Source organism: Cetorhinus maximus, chromosome 9, assembly GCF_964194155.1.
Source record: "Cetorhinus maximus chromosome 9, sCetMax3.hap1.1, whole genome shotgun sequence".
Taxonomy (NCBI): domain Eukaryota; kingdom Metazoa; phylum Chordata; class Chondrichthyes; order Lamniformes; family Cetorhinidae; genus Cetorhinus; species Cetorhinus maximus.
In genome coordinates, this window is record NC_135887.1 from 117,415,196 (window position 1) to 117,430,497 (window position 15,302).

At 44.0% G+C, this 15,302-nt stretch overlaps 1 protein-coding gene across 1 annotated transcript in view; it reads right to left on the reverse strand.

Moving 5' to 3' along the window:
* Positions 1 to 15,302, reverse strand: part of immp1l (inner mitochondrial membrane peptidase subunit 1) — a 152,309-nt gene that overhangs the window by 130,951 nt on the left and 6,056 nt on the right. The gene's annotated exons all lie outside the window — the stretch shown is intronic.

Sequence of the window (15,302 nt, forward strand, 5' to 3'; positions counted from 1 at the left end):
GTTAGATTGTGGTTGAATACAGTCTGCTGCTGCTGCTGCTGATGGCCCATAGCTCCTCATGGATGACCAGTTTTCAGTTGTAGATCTGTTCTGAATCTATCCCATTTTGCACAATGGTAGTGCTACACAACACAATGGAGGGTGTCGTCAGTGTGAAGACAGGACTTTGTCTCCACAAGGGCCTTGCAAGGGTCACTCCTATTAATACTATCATGGATAGATGCATCACTGACAGATAGATTGGTTGGGATGAAATGAAGTAGGCTTTTCCTTCGTTGGTTCACTAACCACCTGCCACAGGCTTAGTCTGGCAGATATGTCCTTCAGGACTCAGGTGGCTTGGTCAGTAGTGGTGCTACCGAATCATTCTTGGTGATGGGCATTAAGACCCCCAACGAGAGTGTGCTCTTGCTATCCTCAGTGCTTCTATTAAATTGTGGTCAACGTGGAAGAGTACTGATTCATCAGCTGAGGGAATGCGCTGTGCTAATCAGCAGGAGCCTTCCTTGCCGATGTTTGACCTGGGACCATGAGACTTTATGGGGTCCAGAATCAATGTTGAGGACTCCCGGGGCCATTCCCTCCCCACTGTACTGATGGAATTACATACCTAGGGATGGGGATGAAGGACTCCGAGACATTAGCTTAAAGGTATGATTTGGTGAGTGTGACTAGAAAGAAGGAAAGAAAGTAAGACTTGCATTTATATAGCACCTATCATGACAACTGGACATCTCAAAGCACTTTACAGCTAATTAAGTTCTTATTGAGATGTAATCACTGTTGTAATGTAGAAAACATGGCACCTATGTAAGTTGTTGCCTGATTAGTCTGTGAGGCAACGCTCTCAATTTTGCCCCAGATGCTCACGAGGATGACATTGCAGGGCTGACTGGGTTGGGTGTGCCTTTCTTATATTTGGTGCTAAGACATCCATCATCCAACATGAGATCCAACAAGATCCAACATCCAGTACTGAATGAGTAGAAATTTCCTCCAATTAAATATTGAGAAGACTGAAACCATTGTTTTTGGTCTATACTCCAAGCTCTGTTCCCTAGTTACCAACTCCATTCATCTCCCTGGCAACAGTCTAAGATTAAACTAATCTGTTTGCAACCTTGGTGTCACATTTGACCCTGAGGTGAGCTTCCAGCCAGATTTTAAAATATTTTTTATTCTTTCATGTGATGTGGGCATCGCTGGCAAGGCCAGCATTTGCTGCCATCCCTAATTGCCCTTGAACTGAGTGGCAGTTTCAGAAGGCAGTTAAGAGTAAATCACATTGCTGTAGGTCTGGAGTCACATGTAGGCCAGAAAAGGTAAGGATGGCAGATCTCCTTCCCTAAAGCACTTTAGTGAACCAGTTCGGTTTTTATGACAATTGATGGTAGTTTCATGGTCACCATTACCAAGAATAGCTTTTGAACCCACATTCCCAGAACATTAGCCTGGGCCTTTGGATTACTAGTCCAATGACTTTACCACTTCATCACCATCTTTAGCTGCTTCAATGACCTTCCTTCCATCATAAGGACAGAAGTGGGGATGTTTGCTGATGATTGCACAATGTTCAGCACCATTCATGGCTCCTCAGATACTGAAGCAGTCCATGCCCAAATGCAGCAAGACCTGGACAAATCCAAGCTTGGGCTGACAAGTGGCAAGTAATATTCGCACCACACAAGTGTCAGGCAATGACCATCTCCAACAAGAGAGAGTCCAACCATGGCGCCTTGATGTTCAATGACATTATCATCCTCAATCCTCCACAATCAACATCTTGGGGGTTACCATTGACCAGAAACTGAACTGGATTAACCATATAGGCTAGGTATCCTGCAACGAGTAACTTACCTCCTGACTCCCCAAAGTCTGTCCACCATCGAAAAGTCAGGAGTGTGACAGAATACTCCCCGCTTGCCTGGATGAGTGCAGCTCCCACAACACTCAAGAAGCTTGATACTGTCCAGGACAAAGCAGCACGCTTGATTAGCACCACATTCACAAACATTCACTCCCTCCACCTGATGCACAGTAGCAGCAGTGTGTACCATCTACAAGATGCACTGCAGGAATTCACCAAGGCTCCTTCAGCAGCATCTTCCAAACCCACGACCACTACCATCTAAAAGAACATGGGCAGCAGATAATTGGGAATAACACCAACCGGAACTTCCCCTTCAAGTCACTCACCATCCTGACTTAGAAATATATCGTCATTCCTTCACCGTCGCCGGGTCAAAACCCTGGAATTCCCTTCCTAACAGCACTGTGGGTGTACCTACACCACATGGACTGCAGCAGTTCAAAAAAGCAGCTCACTACCACCTTCTCAAGGGCAACTAGGGGTGGACAATAAATGCTGGCCCAGCCAGTGAAGCCCACATCGCCCATGAATGAATAAAAAAAAACTACACCGCAGTCTCCCTACACATTTGCATCATCACTAAGACCACCTATTTCCACCTCAACATCGCCTAAACATTGCCTGACTCTGCCCATCTGCTGCTGAAACCTTCGTTCATGCCTTTCTTACCTCTAGAATTGACAATTCCAATGCAATCCTGGCTGGTCTCCTACATTTTACCCTCCGTAAACTCAAGGCCAACCAAATTTCTGCTGCCTGTGTCTTACCTCGCACCACTCCTGTTAACCTATCACCTCTGCGTATGCTAACCTACAGTGGTTCCGATTAAGCAACACCTTGAATTTAAAATTCTCATCATTTCAAATCCCTCCATAGCCTCATATCTCTCGATCTCTGTCACCTTCTTTACCCTTAGAGACATCTGTGCTCATCTACTTCTGGCCTCTTGAGCATCTCCAATCTTAACAGCTCCACCATTGGTGACCAGTCCTTTAGTTCTAGGGTTGCCAAACGTCCAGAATTGGCCTGGAGTCTCCAGGAATTGAAGGTCAATCTGCAAGACACTATTGTGTGCAATCCTGGAGTAAAATCATTGGGACATTAAAAAAGATTGATTTTTAATTTTCTTTGAAATTTCTCCTTACTAGATATAAAAAATATTGAACATAGGGGGAAAAAGGCTGTTTAGCTGCATTATCCAAATGGCTAATGAGTCCTTTTGCTTTCCGATTGGCATAGGAAGCCAGTGCATCACAAGGGTGGGTGTGTCGGCCGGAAAATGGGAGCAAGTCATGTGATGAAGCTTCCAGGTATACATTAATTACAGTTGGCAACCCTATTCAGTTTCCCTAAGCCCTAAGCTCTGGAATTCCCTCCCTATACCTCTCTGCTTTACTTTCCTCCTTTAAGATGCCCCTTAAAACCTACCTCTTTGACCGAGCTTTTGGTCATCTGAACGAACATGTCCTTACTTGGCTCGTGTCATATTTTGCTTGATAATGCTCCTGTGAAACACCTTGGCATGTTTTATTATGTTAAAGGTGCTGTTGATGCCAGGTTCTCCAACCGGTTTTAATCTCACTGTTTCTTACAATGATTTGAATCAAATGAGTGGCCATTTCAGATGGCAGTTAACAGTCAGCCACATTGCTGTGGGTCTGGAGTCTGGGTGGAGGCAGATTTCCATCCGTGAAGGTCTTTCGTGAACCAGATGCGTTTTCGGGATAATCCAGTAGTTTCATGATCACCTTTACTGATATTAGCCTTTTAATTCCAGATTTATTTCATCAACTGAACTAAATTCCCCAGTTTCCCAGGGATTTGAACTCAGATCTCTGTATCATTAGTGCAGGCTTCTGGATTACTAATCCATTAACAAAGCAGACAAATGAGACCTTAATTTAATGGTTCATCCATAAACAAAAACATTATGGTAAAAGTATGGCAAAAATAAGCACATAAATAAGGACTGGGTGCTAAACAAGATTTGAACATACTATAATTAGCAGCTCTTGTGCGGCATTGCTTAATGGGAGTTATAAGAAAATCTGTCTTATTCCAAGCTCCACTCTGGCCCCTTAGCAGAGTGTTCACTACTTAGACATTTTATGTGAGCCTGAGACCGCACCTACAAATGGTCAACCAACTCAAACATCTGCCACTGAAAGCTGTGGTCACCTCCTAACATCACTATTCCAATGCTCTCATGGCCAACATCCTGACACTCTGCCTTCTACAAACTTCAGCTCATCCAAGAACTCTGCAGCCAGTATGCTATCCTACATCAAGTACTACCCCTCCATCACACTGTCCCCCTTTCCAGTCCTCCAATTTCAAATTCTTTTCTCTATGTGTAAGTACCTTCAAGCCTTTCCCCTTCCTGCTTTTATAACATCCTCCAGCCTAACAATTCTCCCGTTCAGATAATCTATGCCTCCAATCTGGCCTTTTTTACAGCCTTTACCACCCTTCCACCATTCGTGACCATGCCTTCAAATGCCTAAACGCCGTGCTCTGGAATTTGCTCCCTAAACCTCTTCATCTCATCACCTCCCTTTCATCCTTTAAGATCTTCCTTAAAACAGACATCTTTGAGAAGCTTTTGGGCACCTATCATTTGGTTCAATTACCATTTGTTTTGATTACACCTTGGATGTTTTCCCATGTTAGAAATATTGTTCTAACAACAGGGGTGTTATGTCATACAATTCACAATGTAATATTAGGGCAAATGATTTTCTGGGAAACTTCCTTACTTTGATTAACACATTCCAGAGTGACCAACCCTCCCTTATTTTAAGGGATTGTCCTGAATCTGAGTCCAGTGTTCTGGGCTGCGTGGCACTAGGATGCTGTTTGTCCCGTAATTGAGACTTTTAAATTTTGAGAATGTGCAGTACATGCTCTCCACCTGTTGGCACGCTCTCACAGCTCTGACAGCACCCCACTCCACTCCACTCTCTCAGCTCCAGCTGCAACCCCAATCCCCTTAAAGGAGGGGGAAGCTGGAGAGATTTAGGGAGGGTAAAAGCAAAATTTCCAGCGGATGCGGAGAGGAACACAGTTAACGTTTCGAGTCCGTATGACTCTTCAACAGAACTAAGGAAAAAGAGAAAAGAGGTGAAATATAAGCTGGTTTAAGGGGGGTGGGACATGTAGAGCTGGATAGAGGGCCAGTGATAGGTGGAGATAGCCAAAAGATGTCATAGACAAAAGGACAAAGAGGTGTTGAAGGTGGTGATATTATCTAAGGAATGTGCTAATAGGTGACATTAAGGGTAGAAAGCAGGATGAGCAAGGTACAGACAGCCCTAGTGGGGGTGGGGTGGGGGGAAGGGATCAAAATAGGCTAAAAGGTAGAGATAAAACAATGGATGGAAATACATTTTAAAATAATGGAAATAGGTGGTAAAAGAAAAATATATATAAATTATTGGAAAAGGGGGAATCGGAAAGGGGGTGGGGATGTAGGAGAGAGTTCATGATCTAAAATTGTTGAACTCAATATTCAGTCCGGAAGGCTGTAAAGTGCCTAGTTGGAAGATAAGGTGCTGTTCCTCCAGTTTGCGTTGAGCTACACTGGAACATTGCAGCAGGCCAAGGACAGACATGTGGGCATAAGAGCAGGGTGAAGTGTTGAAATGGCAAGCAACAGGGAAGTTTAGGTCATGCTTGCGGACAGACCGAAGGTGTTCTGCAAAGCGGTCACCCAGTCTGCATTTAGTCTCTCCAATGTAGAGGAAACCACATTGGGAGCAGCGAATGCAGTAGACTAAATTGAGGGAAGTGCAAGTGAAATGCTGCTTCACTTGAAAGGAGTGTTTGGGCCCTTGGACGGTGAGGAGGTGGGAAGTAAAGGGGCAGGTGTTGCACCTTCTGCGGTTGCATGGGAAGGTGCCGTGGGAGGGGATTGAGGTGTAGGGAGTGATGGAGGAGTGGATCAGGGTGTCCCGGAAGGAACGATTCCTGCGGAATGCCGCCGTGAGGGGTGAAGGGAAGATGTGTTTGGTGGTGGCATCATGCTGGAGTTGGCAGAAATGGCGGAGGTTGGTCCTTTGAAAGCGGAGGCTGGTGGGGTGATAAATGAGGATAAGGGGGAACCTATCATGGTTCTGGGAGGGAGAGGAAGGTGTGAGGGCGGATGCGCCGGAGATGGGCCGGACACGGTTGAGGGCCCTTTCAACCACTGTGGGTGGAAAACCTCGGTTAAGGAAGAAGGAAGACATGTCAGAGGAACTGTTTTTGAAAGTGGCATATCAGAACAGTTGCGACGGAGGCGAAGGAACTGAGAGAATGGGATGGAGTCCTTACAGGAAGCAGGGTGTGAGGAGCTGTAGTCGAGGTAGCTGTGGGAGTCAGTAGGCTTGTAATGAATATTGGTGGACAGTCTATCACCAGAAATTGAGACAGAGAGGTCAAGGAAGGGAAGGGAAGTGTCAGAGATGGACCATGTGAAAATTATGAAGGGGTGGAAATTGGAAGCAAAATTAATAAATTTTTCCAGGTTCAGACGAGAGCATGAAGCAACACCGAAGCAATCATCGATGTACCGGAGAAAGAGTTGTGGGAGGGGGCCGGAGTAGGACTGGAACAAGGAATGTTCCACATACCCCATAAAGAGACAGGCATAACCGAGGCCCATGAGGGTACCCATAGTCACACATTTATTTGGAGGAAGTGAGAGGAGTTTAAGGAGAAATTGTTCAGTGAGAGAATAAGTTCAGCCAGACGGAGGAGAGAGTAGTGGTGGATGGGGATTGTTCGAGCCTCTGTTCGAGGAAGAAGCGGAGAGCCCTCAGACCATCCCGGTGGGGGATGGAGGTGTAGAGGGATTGGACGTCCATGGTGAAGAGGAGGCGGTTCGGGCCAGGGAACTGGAAATTGTTGATATGATGTAGGGTGTCAGAGGAATCACGGATGTAGGTGGGAAGGGACTGGACAAAGGGAGAGAGAATGGAGTCAAGATAGCAAGAAATGAGCTCTGTGGGGCAGGAACAGGCTGACACGATCGGTCTGCCGGGACAGTCCTGTTTGTGGATTTTGGGTAGGAGGTAGAAGCGGGCCGTCCAAGGTTGGGAGACTATCAGGTTGGAAGCTGTGGAAGGAAGATCTCCAGAGGAGATGAGGTCAGTAATAGTCCTGGAAACAATGGCTTGATGTTCAGTGGTGGGGTCATGGTCCAGGGGGAGGTAGGAGGAAGTGTCTGCAAGTTGACGCTCAGCCTCTGCGAGATAGAGGTCAGTGCGCCAGACAACAACAGCACCACCCTTGTCAGCAGGTTTGATGACAATGTCGGGGTTGGACCTGAGAGAACAGAGTGCAGCAAGTTCAGAGAGAGACAGGTTAGAGTGGGTGAGAGGAGCAGAGAAATTGAGACGACTGATGTCACGCCGACAGTTCTCAATGAAAAGATCAAGAGAAGGTAAGAATCCAGAGGGAGGGGTCCAGGTGGAGGGAGAATATTGGAGGTGGGTTAAAGGATCCGTTGAACGGGGAGAGGACTCCTGCCCAAAGAAGTGAGCACGGAGACGAAGGCGGCGGAAGAAGAGTTCAGCATCGTGCCGAGCCCGAAATTCATTGAGATGAGGGCGTAAGTGTATGAAACTAAGTCCTTTGCTGAGCACTAGACATTCAGCATCAGAGAGGGGAAGGTCAGGGGCTATGGTAATTACACGGCCGGGGCTGGAATTGGAAGATGGGATGGGGACAGATGGACGGGCAGGAGTGGAGGGTCCTGGATGGGCATTAGTGTCGATGAGTTGTTGGAGCTTGCATTCCTTTGCACCTGAAAGAAAGAGACAAAGTTTCTTGTTGAGGCATCGGATGAGATGAAGAATAAAATGAAACAGGGGGCACGGGCAGCTTAGAAATAGGGTGCGTCGGTGCTGCTGGAGGGAGAGGTCGAGTGTGTTCATATGGCGGTGCACGGCACTGAGTGTGGATCTCAGGATGTGACGAGAACAGCAGTCCGAGGAGCATTGTTTGTCCCGGAGATACCTGTAATCCTGGGTGGGTTCGAAACATAGGGGATGGAACTTCAGTTGAAATCCACATGGGGTAAGTCGGAGACAGAGACAGTCACTGAGGAAGGAAATATGGCTGTGAAAGCAAGTTTTAGTACACCTTGTCAAACACCAGGAGAGAAATGGAAAGCAATGAAGGTGATCAAGGCAAAAGAGAGAGACGGAAATCCTGTCGGAGAGAAGAGCAATACTTCTTCAAGGTAGGCATTCCTTGAAGAAAAGTGGCAGTTAATTAAACACTAAGATAAAAGCAAAAAACTGCGGATGCTGGAAATCCAAAACAAAAATACCTGGAAAAACTCAGCATCTGTGGAGAGGAACACAGTTAACGTCGAGTCCTTATGACTCTTCAACAGAACTAAGGAAAAATAGAAGAGAGGTGAAATATAAGCTGGTTTAAGCGGGGGTGGGACAAGTAGAGCTGGATAGAGGGCCAGTGATCGGTGGAGATAACCAAAAGATGTCATAGACAAAAGGACAAAGAGGTGTTGAAGGTGGTGATATTATCTAAGGAATGTGCTAATAGGTGACATTAAGGGTAGAAAGCAGGACGAGCAAGGTACAGATAGCCCTAGTGGGGGTGGGGTGGGGAGAAGGGATCGAAATAGGCTAAAAGATTTAGGGAGGGAATTGCAAAGTTTAGGGCCTAGACAGCTGTGAGCACAACTGCCAATGATGGTGCAATGAAGACAGGGATTGCGCAAGAGGCCAGGGGGAGCACAGAAAACAGTAGCAAATCAACAAGATTTGACATGTGGAGCTTACAGGAAATGATCATTAGATTCAAAATTTTACCTGTATTACTTCTAGATTTCCTGTAGGGTTGCTTATCGTGAATAAGACTTATTATTTTATAACAGTCAGGGCAGATAGCCCATTTACAGGATGACAGAGGAACAGACTTAAAATAAGTGAGTAAGATAAATTGTACTTTTATTAATGGGTTTAACATCTTTATTTATGAATTGGTGATTGAATTTCACAGCTGTCTATTATTCTGTGAAAAGAACAAAAGTGGCTTTTTACATATAAGTCCTTATTTAATGTTTCTTTCTATGTTGAAAGCTAAGAATACAACAATAAGTGCCAATTGGAAGAAGATACCTGGTATTTACAGCAAAATGTGTTTTCTTGCTATTTTGCATTTAGTCAGAGACAATTCAGCCAGTTGATTTAATCAACTTAATAGATTGGAAATTTAATTTCAGTTACTTATATAAATATCTGAGTGAAAAGCTATAATCATGAATGGTGACCACTGAAGCTACCAGGCTGTCACAGAAACCCATCTGATTCACGAATATCCTTTAAGGAAGGAAATCTGCCAACCTTAACCCAGTCTGGGCCTATAATGTGACTCCAGACGCACAACTATGTGGCTGGCTCTTAACTACTCTTTGCAAAGGCTAAGCAAGCTACTCACTGTGTGGGGTGGACAATAGATGCTGGTCCTGCCAGCAACGCCTATAAGGCCATAAGACATAGGAGCAGAAGTAGATCATTTGGCCCATCGAGTCTGCTCCACCATTCAACGAGATCATGACTGATCTGATAATCCTCAACTCCACTTTCCTGCCTTTTCCCCATAACCCTTGATTCCCTTACTGATTAAAAATCTATCTCAGCCATGAACATGCTTAACGACCCAGTTTCTACAGCCTCTGCAGTAAAAAATTCGACAGATTAACTACCCTCAGAGAAGAAATTCCTCCTCATCTCTGTTTTAAATGGGCGACCCCTTACTCTCAGATTATGCCCTCTGGTCCTCGACCCTCCCGCAAGGGGAAACAACCTCTCACCATCTACCCTGTCAAGCACCCTAACAATCTTATTGTGTTTCACTAAGGTCCCCTCTCATTCTTCCAAACTCCAATGAGTACAGGCCCAACCTACTCAATCTCTCCTCATAAAAAAATCCCTCCATATCCGGAAGCAACCTAGTGAACCTTCTCTGGATTGCCTCCAATACCAGTATATCTTACCTTAGGTAAGGGGACCAGAACTGTTCACAGTATTCTAGGTGTGGTCCAACTAGTGCCTTGTAGACTTTTAGCAAGACTTCCCTATTTTTATACTCCATTCCCTTTGAATTAATGGCCAACATTCAATTTGCCTTCCCTATTACCTGTTGAACTTGTGTGTTAGCTTTTTGGGGTTCATGCACAAGGACTCCCAAATCCCTCTGTGCTGCAGCCTTCTGCAGTCTTTCTCCATTTAAATAATATTCAGCTTCTCCATTCTGCCTGCCAAGGTGCAAAACCTCACATTTTCCCACAGTATATTCCATCTGCCACTTTTCTGCCCATTCACTTAACCTGTCTATATCCCTCTGTAGACTCCTTGCGTTATCTTCACCACTTGCCTTCCCACCTATTTGTATCATCTGCAAATTTGGCAATAGTACATTCGCTTCCCTCACCTAAATCATTAATATATATTGTAAATAATTGAGGCCCCAGCACTGATCCCTATGGCACTCCACTAGTTACAGGTTGCCATCCCAAAAATGCCCCCCTTATCCCAACTCTGTCTTCTATTAGTTAGCCAATCCTCTAACCATGCTAATGTATTTCCCCCCAACACCATGGGCTCTTATCTTATTAAGTAGCCTTATGTACTGTACCTTATCGAATGCCTTTTGGAAAGCCAAATATATTACATCTACTGGTTCCCCTTTATCTATCCTGCTAGTTACCTCTTCAAAGAATTCTAATAAGTTTGTCAGGCATGATTTCCCCTTCATGAAGCCATGCTGACTCTGCTTGATTAGATTATGTAATTCTAAATGTTCTGCTATTACTTCCTTTATAATAGACTCTAACATTTTCCCAATGACAGGTGTTAAGCTAACTAGCCTATAATTATATGTTTTTGTCTCCCTCCCTTTTTAAATAAGGATGTTAAATTGGTAGTTTTCCAATCCTCTGGGACTTTTCCAGAATCTAATGATTCTTGGAAGATTACTACCAGTGCATCCACTATCTCTGTAGCTACTTCCTTTAATATCCTAGGATGCAACCCATCAGGTCCAGGGGACTTATCGGCCTTTAGCCCCATTAGTTTCCCTAGTACTTTTTCTCTAGTGATAGTTATTGTATTTATTTCCTCCCCGTCTTTTGCCCCTTGATTATTTAGTATTAGAATGTTATTAGTGTCTTCTACTGTGAAGACTGAAGCAAAGTATTTATTCAACTCCTTTGCTATTTCCTGGTTCCCCATTATTTCCCCAGCCTTATTCTATAAGAGGCCTATGTTCACTTTGGTCTCTCTCTTCCTTTTTATATATCTGAGGAAGCTCTTACTGTCAGTTTTTATATTTCTTGCTAGTTTACCCTCTTTTCTCCCTTTTTTTTTGGTCATCTTTTGTTGGTTTTTAATACTTTCTCAATCCTCTGGCTTACCACTAATCTTTGCCACATTGTATGGCTTTTCTTTTAATTTGATACTATCCTTAACTTCCTTGGTTAACCATGGTTAGTTTATCCCCTTCCTTGAATCCTTCTTCCTCACTGGGATATATCTTTGTTGTGAGTCATGAACTATTTTCTTAAATGTCTGCCATTGTTCATCAACCATTTTTTTCTGCTAAAATCCGATCCCAGTCCACTCCAGCCAACTCTACCCTCATTCCTTTGTACTTACCCTTATTTAAGTTTAGCACAGTTATTTCCGACCCAGGTTTCTCACTCTCAAACTGAATGCTAAATTCTACCATATTATTGTCACTGTTTCCTAGGGTATCTTTTACTCTGAGATCAACATCTGAAGGAAAAAGGTCAACAGCAAAAGATGAAGATCAACAGCAAATAAAAGTAAATTTTCCCAATTGATTCTTTTCCTATTGATTCTTGATTTCCTGGACCGGATTTCCCAGACAAAAGACTTGATGAGAGACTTTTTTTGTTGTTTATTCAGAAAATTGGAATGTGCATTGAAATCACCAAACTTTTTTACACTGTGGACTGGATTTTACGCTTCCCTACCGACAGGTTTGAAGGGGAGGGGGGCTCGTTCAGACATCCCGCTGTCTACCCGCCCACCCTTGCCCCCTCCACAATTGTACCAGAAGTGGGGGTTGTGTCAGGTAGCCTGGCTGCCAGTGGGCCCATTAAGGCCCTTGAGTGGGCAATTAATTAATCCACTGAAATTTAACTGGTGGCAAGAGAGGCTCACGCCAAGCCCCCAGCCCAGCAATTCACCTGCGTGGGCTGGTGGTGGGCACAGGAGGGTTCCTCCTTAACAGGCCACCTGGGCCCATTGGAGGGCACCCCCAAGGTTTTACATTCCCACCCCACTAGGTTGCCAGACCCCACATGACCTCACAAAACCCAGACTCCTGCATCCGCCCCTCACTTCACCAGGGCCTGCCAGCATGGCACCCATTGACACTTAGCCAAATCCCGACCAAATACCACACACCCCTGCCCTGAAGTTCTGGAGAACTGCTGGCTTCTGACTGGCCAGGAGCTCTCTGCGGCAGGACTTCCTGATCAAGAAAGGCAGAAGTTCTGCCTCAAATCTATTAAAGGTCAATTAGGCATTAAATGGCTGTGGGGCAGCCGATGTTACTTTCAGCAGGCTCCCCTGTGACTTTTTAGCTGGAAGAGCACAGGAATCTGGCACCTCGTATAATTCAGCCCTATGACTGGGCTTTCAGAAGGACTTCCAGTTTATATACACATTTCAAGCACCAGTTTATATGCACCCTTCCAGTACTGTATTAAATTGAGGAGAAAGTGGCAGCTTTAATTGCTTTCTGTGTATTCTAGTCCATCAAGGTGACATACGTCGACACAGATATATTTTGGGCATTCAGTCCCCTGGGATAGACAGAGAGTGACACTAATGCATTCTGAAAGTCTGCTATTTGATTGAGCCTCTTCATTCAAGGACTTGGGGAAAACTGAAGGGAAATGTTTATGCAGGCATTTCAAATATAAAATATTCAACATGTTTACTAATTTACGTATGAACTTTTTAATGTGTTTATGTTATAAACCTTACTTTTAATAGTACATCATGTTACTTACTTTTGACAGAATTTGCAAAAATATTTTGACTGACTTCATTTATTCTTCTTCTGTGCCTTGCTAGCTGTTGTATTAATAGCTGTCTACTCACTGCTAATTGTGTATTAGTAGTTTCCATCTCCTTGTACTTGATTGGTGGCTTTCATTCCTGCTCAGCAATTGGTGCCTACCTTTCGCCTTGTGATTTACTGCTGATTTATGAATATGAAATTTAGCCCAATCAGGTACAAGAGTGACAGAATGCATGCATGTGTGATAAAATGTGTTACTTGAAATTTGACATGTGCTAGAAGACCATGGTACACGATTCAATGCAATATGTTAATAGACATATCTGAGAGGGTAAACAAGAGGGTAGAGTTTCCGCTTGTTTATGCTAGCAATATTAGCGCAATCCAGGTAAAATCATCCAAACTAGTGAAAAAGATCAGTGAATTTTAAACACGAGTGAGATACACCCCAAAAAGTTCATGCTTTCACAATCTTTTATACTTGTTTTAAGATTTTAAGTTTCAATTCGTTCCAGAGCAGGGTCCATCCACAAAACTGCTCATGCCAGCGCCCACCCCAACCCCCACAAACCCTGGCTGAAATTCCAAATTTCTAGCCGATTGCGCTGATTCCAGAAGGTTCTTCAAATTGCATTCATTTTCTTAGGCGCACAGGCATTGATAGGCAAGTTTTAAAAAGCTTTTCATACCAAAAAATATTTAATGGACGAAGAAACTGACTAGTGCAAATGAAACTATCAAAAGGTTCAATGTCGTCTTTAAAGTCATTTTCAGTGATTTAACACAGGCTACTCACCGAGGGAGGACTAGACACTTACTAAAAATTGCTTACTTTTGATGATAAACCCATCTTCAGTTGTAGTAATAAAATTGCATTAGGTTACCACTCTTACATACAGCAAGGAATAGTTTTTAAATTGAAATGGGAAAATAAACAATTTGCTCTATTACCTGTCCGAATGCACATTGAAGATTTTACATTTGTGACTGTGAAAATGAATTTTATCAGCAACTTTAGTAGCTCAATCAAGGGACATTTCAAATGTATTTTGCATATTCATAGAAACATAGAAAACAGGAGCAGGAGTAGGCCATTCAGCCCTTCGAGCCTGCTCTGCCATTCATTATGATCATGGCTGATCATCCAACTTGATAGCTTGCTCCCGCTTTCTCCCCATATCCCTTGATCCCTTTTGCCCCAAGAGCTATATCTAACTCCTTCTTGAAAACATAAAATGTTTTGGCCTCAACCACTTTCTGTGGTAGCGAATTCCACAGGCTCACCACTCTCTGGGTGAAGAAATTTCTCCTCATCTCAGTCCTAAATGGTCTACCCCGTATCCTCAGACTGTGACCCCTGGTTCTGGACTCCCCCACCATCAGGAACATCCTTCCTGCATCCACCCTCTCTAGTCCTGTTAGAATTTTATAGGTTTCTATGAGATCCCCCCTCATTCTTCTGAATTCCAGTGAATATAATCCGAACTGACTCAATGTCTCCTCATATGTCAGTCCCGCCATATGTCAATCCCACCATCCCAGGAATCAGTCGGGTAAACCTTCGCTGCACTCCCTCTATAGCAAGAACATTCTGACTCAGATGAGGAGACCAAAACTGCACACAATATTCCAGGTGTGGTCTCACCAAGGCCCTGTATAACTGCAGCAAGACATCCCTGCTCCTGCACTCGAATCCTCTTGCTATGAAGGCCAACATACTATTAGCCTTCTTTACCACCTGCTGCACCTGCATGCTTACCTTCAGCGACTGGTATACGAGGACACCCAGGTCTCGTTGCACATTCCCCTCCCTCAATTTATAGTCATTCAGATAATCTGCCTTCCTGTTTTTGCTACCAAAGTGGATAACCTCACATTTATCCACATTATACTGCATCTGCCATGCATTTGCCCACTCACTCAGCTTATCCAAATCACACTGAAGAATCTCTGCATCCTCCTCACAGCTCACCCAGCTTTGTGTCATATGCAAATTTGGAGATATTACAGTTAGTTCCCTCATCTAAATCACTAATATACATTGTGAATAGCTAGAATTCCCAAATGCTCCTGAAGCAAAAACTCTACCCTATTTATGTTATTAACTATAATTTATATTCATGTTCTAATTTGAAATATTTGAAGTCTGAGAAAATCCAAATGTGACGTTTGGTTTCAGAACGGCTAACTACCAATATTCTCCCTTATTACAAAATCCTAGAATTGTTACAGTGCAGAAGGAGGCCATTTGGCCCACTGTGTCTGCAGCAGCTCTCCAAAAGAGCACTGTGACTCAGTGCCTTTTCCCCATAACCCTGCACATTGTTTCTATTTAAATCATCATCTAATGCCCTATTGAATGCCTAGA